Raw genomic sequence first — 11,192 nt, 5'->3', positions numbered from 1 at the left:
GGGCGTATGAAGTGACTGAGGAGTGGGTAAGGAAACGGGGGGAAAAATTTGGAGGCGAAGGCGGCCGAAAAAGGGTGCGGTTGACCTGGTGCCCGGGGAGCGAATGGGCCACCAGGTCAACCCCCGCTGAAAGCAGCGGAGGTTGACCTGGTGCCCGGGGAGCGAATGGGCCACCAGGTCAACCCCCGCTGAAAGCAGCGGAGGTTGACCTGGTGCCCGGGGAGGGAATCGGCCACCAGGTCAACCTCCGCTGAAAGCGGCCACGGTTTACCTGGTGCCCGGGGAGCGAATCGGACACCAGGTCAACCTCTGCTAAAGCGCCCGAGGTTGACCTGGTGCCCGGGGAGCGAATCTGACACCAGGTCAACCTCTGCTAAAGCGCCAGAGGTTGACCTGGTGCCCGGGGAGCGAATCGGACACCAGGTCAACCTCTGCTAAAGCGGCCGGGGTTGACCTGCTGTCCCTGCCGGACTTAGAAAATTTTTCTCTCCAGCCCGGTACCGGGGTTGACCTGTTGTCCCTGCCGGACTTAGAAAATTTTTCTCTCCAGCCTGGGACCGGGGTTGACCTGTTGTCCCTGCCGGACTTAGAAATTTTTTCTCTCCAGCCTGGGACCGGGGTTGACCTGTTGTCCCTGCCGGACTTGGAGCCCGAGGAGGGGATCGGCCACCAGGTCAACCTCCGCTGAAAGCGGCCACGGTTTACCTGGTGCCCGGGGAGCGAATCGGACACCAGGTCAACCTCTGCTAAAGCGCCCGAGGTTGACCTGGTGCCCGGGGAGCGAATCTGACACCAGGTCAACCTCTGCTAAAGCGCCCGAGGTTGACCTGGTGCCCGGGGAGCGAATCGGACACCAGGTCAACCTCCGCTAAAGCGCCCGAGGTTGACCTGGTGCCCGGGGAGCGAATCGGACACCAGGTCAACCTCCGCTAAAGCGCCCGAGGTTGACCTGGTGCCCGGGGAGCGAATCTGACACCAGGTCAACCTCTGCTAAAGCGCGCGAGGTTGACCTGGTGCCCGGGGAGCGAATCGGACACCAGGTCAACCTCTGCTAAAGCGGCCGGGGTTGACCTGCTGTCCCTGCCGGACTTTTAAAATTTTTCTCTCCCGCCTGGGACCGGGGTTGACCTGTTGTCCCTGCAGGACTTAGAAATTTTTTCTCTCCCCGCCTCGGACCGGGGTTGACCTGCTGTCCCTACCGGACTTAGAACATTTTTCTCTCCCCGCCCCGGCCCGGGGGTTAACCTCGGGGCACACAGCTTCCCGGGTCTGACGTGCACGTCCTGTCACCTCCCGGGCCCGGCGTCCTCGTCCTCCCTTCCCCTTGGGCCGGCTCGGAGGAAGTTTTCCCTCGGCCCGGCCTCCGGGTTAATTGTTTGGGCCCGGCTGACTGAGGCCAGGCTGCTGACGCTAAAGCCCGGGGAGGCGGGGGCCTACGGCCATACCGGACCGAATGCCCCCGATCTCGTCCGATCTCGGAAGGTAAACCGTCCCGGGCCTGGCTAGTACCTGGATGGGTGACCGCCTGGGAATCCCAGGTGCCGTAGGCAGCTTTTGGCCCCAGCGGGGGTAGAGCGGGGCGTGTGTCTGCCGTGCGGGAGCAGGGAAGCCGTGAGGCCAAGGCGGCGCGACGGTCCTGGGGGGCGCTGAGGCCTTTCCCTCTGCCTGCCTGCGTGTCGGGGGCGGGGGGGCGGGCGAGGAAGCTTAGGCCCTCACCCGGTGCGGTGCGATGGCTTGGGTCGGGTCGGGGAGAGGGAAGAAAGCGTGTGTGGAGCGTTGGTGGGGCAGGTGTGTGTGTGGGAGTGCTGGGTGGGGCAGGCCGTTGAGGCGGTGGCGGTGGTGGTGTTTTTGGTGGGAGTGAGTTGGGGTCAGGTGGGTGTGGGGTCCCCCCCGGGGGGTGGATGGTCTGAGGGTTAAGGCTTGGAACGTGCGTCTTGGGGGACCGTGGGGGGAGGTTGTTGAGAGCGGGGAAGGCCCTGGGTCTCGGTTGTGGACTATTAAGCCCGGTGGAGGGGGACCGTGGGTGGAGGTTGTTGAGAGCGGGGAAGGCCCTGGGTCCCGGTTGTGGACTATTAAGCCCGGTGGAGGGGGACCGTGGGTGGAGGTTGTTGAGAGCGGGGAAGGCCCTGGGTCTCGGTTGTGGACTATTAAGCCCGGTGGAGGGGGACCGTGGGTGGAGGTTGTTGAGAGCGGGGAAGGCCCTGGGTCCCGGTTGTGGACTATTAAGCCCGGTGGAGGGGGACCGTGGGTGGAGGTTGTTGAGAGCGGGGAAGGCCCTGGGTCCCGGTTGTGGACTATTAAGCCCGGTGGAGGGGGACCGTGGGTGGAGGTTGTTGAGAGCGGGGAAGGCCCTGGGTCCCGGTTGTGGACTATTAAGCCCGGTGGAGGGGGACCGTGGGTGGAGGTTGTTGAGAGCGGGGAAGGCCCTGGGTCCCGGTTGTGGACTATTAAGCCCGGTGGAGGGGGACCGTGGGTGGAGGTTGTTGAGAGCGGGGAAGGCCCTGGGTCTCGGTTGTGGACTATTAAGCCCGGTGGAGGGGGACCGTGGGTGGAGGTTGTTGAGAGCGGGGAAGGCCCTGGGTCCCGGTTGTGGACTATTAAGCCCGGTGGAGGGGGACCGTGGGTGGAGGTTGTTGAGAGCGGGGAAGGCCCTGGGTCTCGGTTGTGGACTATTAAGCCCGGTGGAGGTGTTGCGTACGGTGGATGTAAGGGGGAGGGCGTATGAAGTGACTGAGGAGTGGGTAAGGAAACGGGGGGAAAAATTTGGAGGCGAAGGCGGCCGAAAAAGGGTGCGGTTGACCTGGTGCCCGGGGAGCGAATGGGCCACCAGGTCAACCCCCGCTGAAAGCAGCGGAGGTTGACCTGGTGCCCGGGGAGCGAATGGGCCACCAGGTCAACCCCCGCTGAAAGCAGCGGAGGTTGACCTGGTGCCCGGGGAGGGAATCGGCCACCAGGTCAACCTCCGCTGAAAGCGGCCACGGTTTACCTGGTGCCCGGGGAGCGAATCGGACACCAGGTCAACCTCTGCTAAAGCGCCCGAGGTTGACCTGGTGCCCGGGGAGCGAATCTGACACCAGGTCAACCTCTGCTAAAGCGCCAGAGGTTGACCTGGTGCCCGGGGAGCGAATCGGACACCAGGTCAACCTCTGCTAAAGCGGCCGGGGTTGACCTGCTGTCCCTGCCGGACTTAGAAAATTTTTCTCTCCAGCCCGGTACCGGGGTTGACCTGTTGTCCCTGCCGGACTTAGAAAATTTTTCTCTCCAGCCTGGGACCGGGGTTGACCTGTTGTCCCTGCCGGACTTAGAAATTTTTTCTCTCCAGCCTGGGACCGGGGTTGACCTGTTGTCCCTGCCGGACTTGGAGCCCGAGGAGGGGATCGGCCACCAGGTCAACCTCCGCTGAAAGCGGCCACGGTTTACCTGGTGCCCGGGGAGCGAATCGGACACCAGGTCAACCTCTGCTAAAGCGCCCGAGGTTGACCTGGTGCCCGGGGAGCGAATCTGACACCAGGTCAACCTCTGCTAAAGCGCCCGAGGTTGACCTGGTGCCCGGGGAGCGAATCGGACACCAGGTCAACCTCCGCTAAAGCGCCCGAGGTTGACCTGGTGCCCGGGGAGCGAATCGGACACCAGGTCAACCTCCGCTAAAGCGCCCGAGGTTGACCTGGTGCCCGGGGAGCGAATCTGACACCAGGTCAACCTCTGCTAAAGCGCGCGAGGTTGACCTGGTGCCCGGGGAGCGAATCGGACACCAGGTCAACCTCTGCTAAAGCGGCCGGGGTTGACCTGCTGTCCCTGCCGGACTTTGAAAATTTTTCTCTCCCGCCTGGGACCGGGGTTGACCTGTTGTCCCTGCAGGACTTAGAAATTTTTTCTCTCCCCGCCTCGGACCGGGGTTGACCTGCTGTCCCTACCGGACTTAGAACATTTTTCTCTCCCCGCCCCGGCCCGGGGGTTAACCTCGGGGCACACAGCTTCCCGGGTCTGACGTGCACGTCCTGTCACCTCCCGGGCCCGGCGTCCTCGTCCTCCCTTCCCCTTGGGCCGGCTCGGAGGAAGTTTTCCCTCGGCCCGGCCTCCGGGTTAATTGTTTGGGCCCGGCTGACTGAGGCCAGGCTGCTGACGCTAAAGCCCGGGGAGGCGGGGGCCTACGGCCATACCGGACCGAATGCCCCCGATCTCGTCCGATCTCGGAAGGTAAACCGTCCCGGGCCTGGCTAGTACCTGGATGGGTGACCGCCTGGGAATCCCAGGTGCCGTAGGCAGCTTTTGGCCCCAGCGGGGGTAGAGCGGGGCGTGTGTCTGCCGTGCGGGAGCAGGGAAGCCGTGAGGCCAAGGCGGCGCGACGGTCCTGGGGGGCGCTGAGGCCTTTCCCTCTGCCTGCCTGCGTGTCGGGGGCGGGGGGGCGGGCGAGGAAGCTTAGGCCCTCACCCGGTGCGGTGCGATGGCTTGGGTCGGGTCGGGGAGAGGGAAGAAAGCGTGTGTGGAGCGTTGGTGGGGCAGGTGTGTGTGTGGGAGTGCTGGGTGGGGCAGGCCGTTGAGGCGGTGGCGGTGGTGGTGTTTTTGGTGGGAGTGAGTTGGGGTCAGGTGGGTGTGGGGTCCCCCCCAAGGGGTGGATGGTCTGAGGGTTAAGGCTTGGAACGTGCGTCTTGGGGGACCGTGGGGGGAGGTTGTTGAGAGCGGGGAAGGCCCTGGGTCTCGGTTGTGGACTATTAAGCCCGGTGGAGGGGGACCGTGGGTGGAGGTGGTTGAGAGCGGGGAAGGCCCTGGGTCTCGGTTGTGGACTATTAAGCCCGGTGGAGGGGGACCGTGGGTGGAGGTGGTTGAGAGCGGGGAAGGCCCTGGGTCTCGGTTGTGGACTATTAAGCCCGGTGGAGGGGGACCGTGGGTGGAGGTGGTTGAGAGCGGGGAAGGCCCTGGGTCTCGGTTGTGGACTATTAAGCCCGGTGGAGGGGGACCGTGGGTGGAGGTTGTTGAGAGCGTGGAAGGCCCTGGGTCCCGGTTGTGGACTATTAAGCCCGGTGGAGGGGGACCGTGGGTGGAGGTTGTTGAGAGCGGGGAATGCCCTGGGTCTCGGTTGTGGACTATTAAGCCCGGTGGAGGGGGACCGTGGGTGGAGGTTGTTGAGAGCGGGGAAGGCCCTGGGTCCCGGTTGTGGACTATTAAGCCCGGTGGAGGGGGACCGTGGGTGGAGGTTGTTGAGAGCGGGGAAGGCCCTGGGTCCCGGTTGTGGACTATTAAGCCCGGTGGAGGGGGACCGTGGGTGGAGGTTGTTGAGAGCGGGGAAGGCCCTGGGTCCCGGTTGTGGACTATTAAGCCCGGTGGAGGGGGACCGTGGGTGGAGGTTGTTGAGAGCGGGGAAGGCCCTGGGTCCCGGTTGTGGACTATTAAGCCCGGTGGAGGGGGACCGTGGGTGGAGGTTGTTGAGAGCGGGGAAGGCCCTGGGTCTCGGTTGTGGACTATTAAGCCCGGTGGAGGGGGACCGTGGGTGGAGGTTGTTGAGAGCGGGGAAGGCCCTGGGTCCCGGTTGTGGACTATTAAGCCCGGTGGAGGGGGACCGTGGGTGGAGGTTGTTGAGAGCGGGGAAGGCCCTGGGTCCCGGTTGTGGACTATTAAGCCCGGTGGAGGGGGACCGTGGGTGGAGGTTGTTGAGAGCGGGGAAGGCCCTGGGTCCCGGTTGTGGACTATTAAGCCCGGTGGAGGGGGACCGTGGGTGGAGGTTGTTGAGAGCGGGGAAGGCCCTGGGTCCCGGTTGTGGACTATTAAGCCCGGTGGAGGGGGACTGTGGGTGGAGGTTGTTGAGAGCGGGGAAGGCCCTGGGTCTCGGTTGTGGACTATTAAGCCCGGTGGAGGTGTTGCGTACGGTGGATGTAAGGGGGAGGGCGTATGAAGTGACTGAGGAGTGGGTAAGGAAACGGGGGGAAAAATTTGGAGGCGAAGGCGGCCGAAAAAGGGTGCGGTTGACCTGGTGCCCGGGGAGCGAATGGGCCACCAGGTCAACCCCCGCTGAAAGCAGCGGAGGTTGACCTGGTGCCCGGGGAGCGAATGGGCCACCAGGTCAACCCCCGCTGAAAGCAGCGGAGGTTGACCTGGTGCCCGGGGAGGGAATCGGCCACCAGGTCAACCTCCGCTGAAAGCGGCCACGGTTTACCTGGTGCCCGGGGAGCGAATCGGACACCAGGTCAACCTCTGCTAAAGCGCCCGAGGTTGACCTGGTGCCCGGGGAGCGAATCTGACACCAGGTCAACCTCTGCTAAAGCGCCAGAGGTTGACCTGGTGCCCGGGGAGCGAATCGGACACCAGGTCAACCTCTGCTAAAGCGGCCGGGGTTGACCTGCTGTCCCTGCCGGACTTAGAAAATTTTTCTCTCCAGCCCGGTACCGGGGTTGACCTGTTGTCCCTGCCGGACTTAGAAAATTTTTCTCTCCAGCCTGGGACCGGGGTTGACCTGTTGTCCCTGCCGGACTTAGAAATTTTTTCTCTCCAGCCTGGGACCGGGGTTGACCTGTTGTCCCTGCCGGACTTGGAGCCCGAGGAGGGGATCGGCCACCAGGTCAACCTCCGCTGAAAGCGGCCACGGTTTACCTGGTGCCCGGGGAGCGAATCGGACACCAGGTCAACCTCTGCTAAAGCGCCCGAGGTTGACCTGGTGCCCGGGGAGCGAATCTGACACCAGGTCAACCTCTGCTAAAGCGCCCGAGGTTGACCTGGTGCCCGGGGAGCGAATCGGACACCAGGTCAACCTCCGCTAAAGCGCCCGAGGTTGACCTGGTGCCCGGGGAGCGAATCGGACACCAGGTCAACCTCCGCTAAAGCGCCCTAGGTTGACCTGGTGCCCGGGGAGCGAATCTGACACCAGGTCAACCTCTGCTAAAGCGCGCGAGGTTGACCTGGTGCCCGGGGAGCGAATCGGACACCAGGTCAACCTCTGCTAAAGCGGCCGGGGTTGACCTGCTGTCCCTGCCGGACTTTGAAAATTTTTCTCTCCCGCCTGGGACCGGGGTTGACCTGTTGTCCCTGCAGGACTTAGAAATTTTTTCTCTCCCCGCCTCGGACCGGGGTTGACCTGCTGTCCCTACCGGACTTAGAACATTTTTCTCTCCCCGCCCCGGCCCGGGGGTTAACCTCGGGGCACACAGCTTCCCGGGTCTGACGTGCACGTCCTGTCACCTCCCGGGCCCGGCGTCCTCGTCCTCCCTTCCCCTTGGGCCGGCTCGGAGGAAGTTTTCCCTCGGCCCGGCCTCCGGGTTAATTGTTTGGGCCCGGCTGACTGAGGCCAGGCTGCTGACGCTAAAGCCCGGGGAGGCGGGGGCCTACGGCCATACCGGACCGAATGCCCCCGATCTCGTCCGATCTCGGAAGGTAAACCGTCCCGGGCCTGGCTAGTACCTGGATGGGTGACCGCCTGGGAATCCCAGGTGCCGTAGGCAGCTTTTGGCCCCAGCGGGGGTAGAGCGGGGCGTGTGTCTGCCGTGCGGGAGCAGGGAAGCCGTGAGGCCAAGGCGGCGCGACGGTCCTGGGGGGCGCTGAGGCCTTTCCCTCTGCCTGCCTGCGTGTCGGGGGCGGGGGGGCGGGCGAGGAAGCTTAGGCCCTCACCCGGTGCGGTGCGATGGCTTGGGTCGGGTCGGGGAGAGGGAAGAAAGCGTATGTGGAGCGTTGGTGGGGCAGGTGTGTGTGTGGGAGTGCTGGGTGGGGCAGGCCGTTGAGGCGGTGGCGGTGGTGGTGTTTTTGGTGGGAGTGAGTTGGAGTCAGGTGGGTGTGGGGTCCCCCCCGGGGGGTGGATGGTCTGAGGGTTAAGGCTTGGAACGTGCGTCTTGGGGGACCGTGGGTGGAGGTTGTTGAGAGCGGGGAAGGCCCTGGGTCTCGGTTGTGGACTATTAAGCCCGGTGGAGGGGGACCGTGGGTGGAGGTGGTTGAGAGCGGGGAAGGCCCTGGGTCTCGGTTGTGGACTATTAAGCCCGGTGGAGGGGGACCGTGGGTGGAGGTGGTTGAGAGCGGGGAAGGCCCTGGGTCTCGGTTGTGGACTATTAAGCCCGGTGGAGGGGGACCGTGGGTGGAGGTGGTTGAGAGCGGGGAAGGCCCTGGGTCTCGGTTGTGGACTATTAAGCCCGGTGGAGGGGGACCGTGGGTGGAGGTTGTTGAGAGCGTGGAAGGCCCTGGGTCCCGGTTGTGGACTATTAAGCCCGGTGGAGGGGGACCGTGGGTGGAGGTTGTTGAGAGCGGGGAATGCCCTGGGTCTCGGTTGTGGACTATTAAGCCCGGTGGAGGGGGACCGTGGGTGGAGGTGGTTGAGAGCGGGGAAGGCCCTGGGTCCCGGTTGTGGACTATTAAGCCCGGTGGAGGGGGACCGTGGGTGGAGGTTGTTGAGAGCGGGGAAGGCCCTGGGTCCCGGTTGTGGACTATTAAGCCCGGTGGAGGGGGACCGTGGGTGGAGGTTGTTGAGAGCGGGGAAGGCCCTGGGTCTCGGTTGTGGACTATTAAGCCCGGTGGAGGGGGACCGTGGGTGGAGGTTGTTGAGAGCGGGGAAGGCCCTGGGTCCCGGTTGTGGACTATTAAGCCCGGTGGAGGGGGACCGTGGGTGGAGGTTGTTGAGAGCGGGGAAGGCCCTGGGTCCCGGTTGTGGACTATTAAGCCCGGTGGAGGGGGACCGTGGGTGGAGGTTGTTGAGAGCGGGGAAGGCCCTGGGTCCCGGTTGTGGACTATTAAGCCCGGTGGAGGGGGACCGTGGGTGGAGGTTGTTGAGAGCGGGGAAGGCCCTGGGTCTCGGTTGTGGACTATTAAGCCCGGTGGAGGGGGACCGTGGGTGGAGGTTGTTGAGAGCGGGGAAGGCCCTGGGTCCCGGTTGTGGACTATTAAGCCCGGTGGAGGGGGACCGTGGGTGGAGGTTGTTGAGAGCGGGGAAGGCCCTGGGTCTCGGTTGTGGACTATTAAGCCCGGTGGAGGGGGACCGTGGGTGGAGGTTGTTGAGAGCGGGGAAGGCCCTGGGTCCCGGTTGTGGACTATTAAGCCCGGTGGAGGGGGACCGTGGGTGGAGGTTGTTGAGAGCGGGGAAGGCCCTGGGTCCCGGTTGTGGACTATTAAGCCCGGTGGAGGGGGACTGTGGGTGGAGGTTGTTGAGAGCGGGGAAGGCCCTGGGTCTCGGTTGTGGACTATTAAGCCCGGTGGAGGTGTTGCGTACGGTGGATGTAAGGGGGAGGGCGTATGAAGTGACTGAGGAGTGGGTAAGGAAACGGGGGGAAAAATTTGGAGGCGAAGGCGGCCGAAAAAGGGTGCGGTTGACCTGGTGCCCGGGGAGCGAATGGGCCACCAGGTCAACCCCCGCTGAAAGCAGCGGAGGTTGACCTGGTGCCCGGGGAGCGAATGGGCCACCAGGTCAACCCCCGCTGAAAGCAGCGGAGGTTGACCTGGTGCCCGGGGAGGGAATCGGCCACCAGGTCAACCTCCGCTGAAAGCGGCCACGGTTTACCTGGTGCCCGGGGAGCGAATCGGACACCAGGTCAACCTCTGCTAAAGCGCCCGAGGTTGACCTGGTGCCCGGGGAGCGAATCTGACACCAGGTCAACCTCTGCTAAAGCGCCAGAGGTTGACCTGGTGCCCGGGGAGCGAATCGGACACCAGGTCAACCTCTGCTAAAGCGGCCGGGGTTGACCTGCTGTCCCTGCCGGACTTAGAAAATTTTTCTCTCCAGCCCGGTACCGGGGTTGACCTGTTGTCCCTGCCGGACTTAGAAAATTTTTCTCTCCAGCCTGGGACCGGGGTTGACCTGTTGTCCCTGCCGGACTTAGAAATTTTTTCTCTCCAGCCTGGGACCGGGGTTGACCTGTTGTCCCTGCCGGACTTGGAGCCCGAGGAGGGGATCGGCCACCAGGTCAACCTCCGCTGAAAGCGGCCACGGTTTACCTGGTGCCCGGGGAGCGAATCGGACACCAGGTCAACCTCTGCTAAAGCGCCCGAGGTTGACCTGGTGCCCGGGGAGCGAATCTGACACCAGGTCAACCTCTGCTAAAGCGCCCGAGGTTGACCTGGTGCCCGGGGAGCGAATCGGACACCAGGTCAACCTCCGCTAAAGCGCCCGAGGTTGACCTGGTGCCCGGGGAGCGAATCGGACACCAGGTCAACCTCCGCTAAAGCGCCCGAGGTTGACCTGGTGCCCGGGGAGCGAATCTGACACCAGGTCAACCTCTGCTAAAGCGCGCGAGGTTGACCTGGTGCCCGGGGAGCGAATCGGACACCAGGTCAACCTCTGCTAAAGCGGCCGGGGTTGACCTGCTGTCCCTGCCGGACTTTGAAAATTTTTCTCTCCCGCCTGGGACCGGGGTTGACCTGTTGTCCCTGCAGGACTTAGAAATTTTTTCTCTCCCCGCCTCGGACCGGGGTTGACCTGCTGTCCCTACCGGACTTAGAACATTTTTCTCTCCCCGCCCCGGCCCGGGGGTTAACCTCGGGGCACACAGCTTCCCGGGTCTGACGTGCACGTCCTGTCACCTCCCGGGCCCGGCGTCCTCGTCCTCCCTTCCCCTTGGGCCGGCTCGGAGGAAGTTTTCCCTCGGCCCGGCCTCCGGGTTAATTGTTTGGGCCCGGCTGACTGAGGCCAGGCTGCTGACGCTAAAGCCCGGGGAGGCGGGGGCCTACGGCCATACCGGACCGAATGCCCCCGATCTCGTCCGATCTCGGAAGGTAAACCGTCCCGGGCCTGGCTAGTACCTGGATGGGTGACCGCCTGGGAATCCCAGGTGCCGTAGGCAGCTTTTGGCCCCAGCGGGGGTAGAGCGGGGCGTGTGTCTGCCGTGCGGGAGCAGGGAAGCCGTGAGGCCAAGGCGGCGCGACGGTCCTGGGGGGCGCTGAGGCCTTTCCCTCTGCCTGCCTGCGTGTCGGGGGCGGGGGGGCGGGCGAGGAAGCTTAGGCCCTCACCCGGTGCGGTGCGATGGCTTGGGTCGGGTCGGGGAGAGGGAAGAAAGCGTGTGTGGAGCGTTGGTGGGGCAGGTGTGTGTGTGGGAGTGCTGGGTGGGGCAGGCCGTTGAGGCGGTGGCGGTGGTGGTGTTTTTGGTGGGAGTGAGTTGGGGTCAGGTGGGTGTGGGGTCCCCCCCAGGGGGGGTGGATGGTCTGAGGGTTAAGGCTTGGAACGTGCGTCTTGGGGGACCGTGGGGGGAGGTTGTTGAGAGCGGGGAAGGCCCTGGGTCTCGGTTGTGGAC

General features: G+C 64.4%; 4 non-coding genes across 4 annotated transcripts; all 4 read left to right on the top strand.

Annotated features, from left to right (window-relative positions):
• The first annotated feature begins 1,431 nt into the window (after positions 1 to 1,431).
• LOC142006000 (5S ribosomal RNA) lies at positions 1,432 to 1,550 on the top strand. The gene has a single exon (XR_012643153.1). It is a non-coding gene; the product is annotated as a 5S ribosomal RNA (ribosomal RNA).
• A 2,596-nt stretch (positions 1,551 to 4,146) lies between these two features.
• On the top strand, positions 4,147 to 4,265 carry LOC142005999 (5S ribosomal RNA). Its single transcript, XR_012643152.1, has one exon. It is a non-coding gene; the product is annotated as a 5S ribosomal RNA (ribosomal RNA).
• A 3,046-nt stretch (positions 4,266 to 7,311) lies between these two features.
• Positions 7,312 to 7,430, top strand: LOC142005993 (5S ribosomal RNA). Its single transcript, XR_012643146.1, has one exon. It is a non-coding gene; the product is annotated as a 5S ribosomal RNA (ribosomal RNA).
• A 3,196-nt stretch (positions 7,431 to 10,626) lies between these two features.
• Positions 10,627 to 10,745, top strand: LOC142005981 (5S ribosomal RNA). The gene has a single exon (XR_012643135.1). It is a non-coding gene; the product is annotated as a 5S ribosomal RNA (ribosomal RNA).
• The last annotated feature ends 447 nt before the right edge of the window (positions 10,746 to 11,192 follow it).

The sequence above is a fragment of the Carettochelys insculpta genome, unplaced genomic scaffold (assembly GCF_033958435.1).
Source record: "Carettochelys insculpta isolate YL-2023 unplaced genomic scaffold, ASM3395843v1 scaffold_0038, whole genome shotgun sequence".
Taxonomy (NCBI): Eukaryota; Metazoa; Chordata; order Testudines; family Carettochelyidae; genus Carettochelys; species Carettochelys insculpta.
This window is presented reverse-complemented; position numbering and strand designations above follow the sequence as displayed.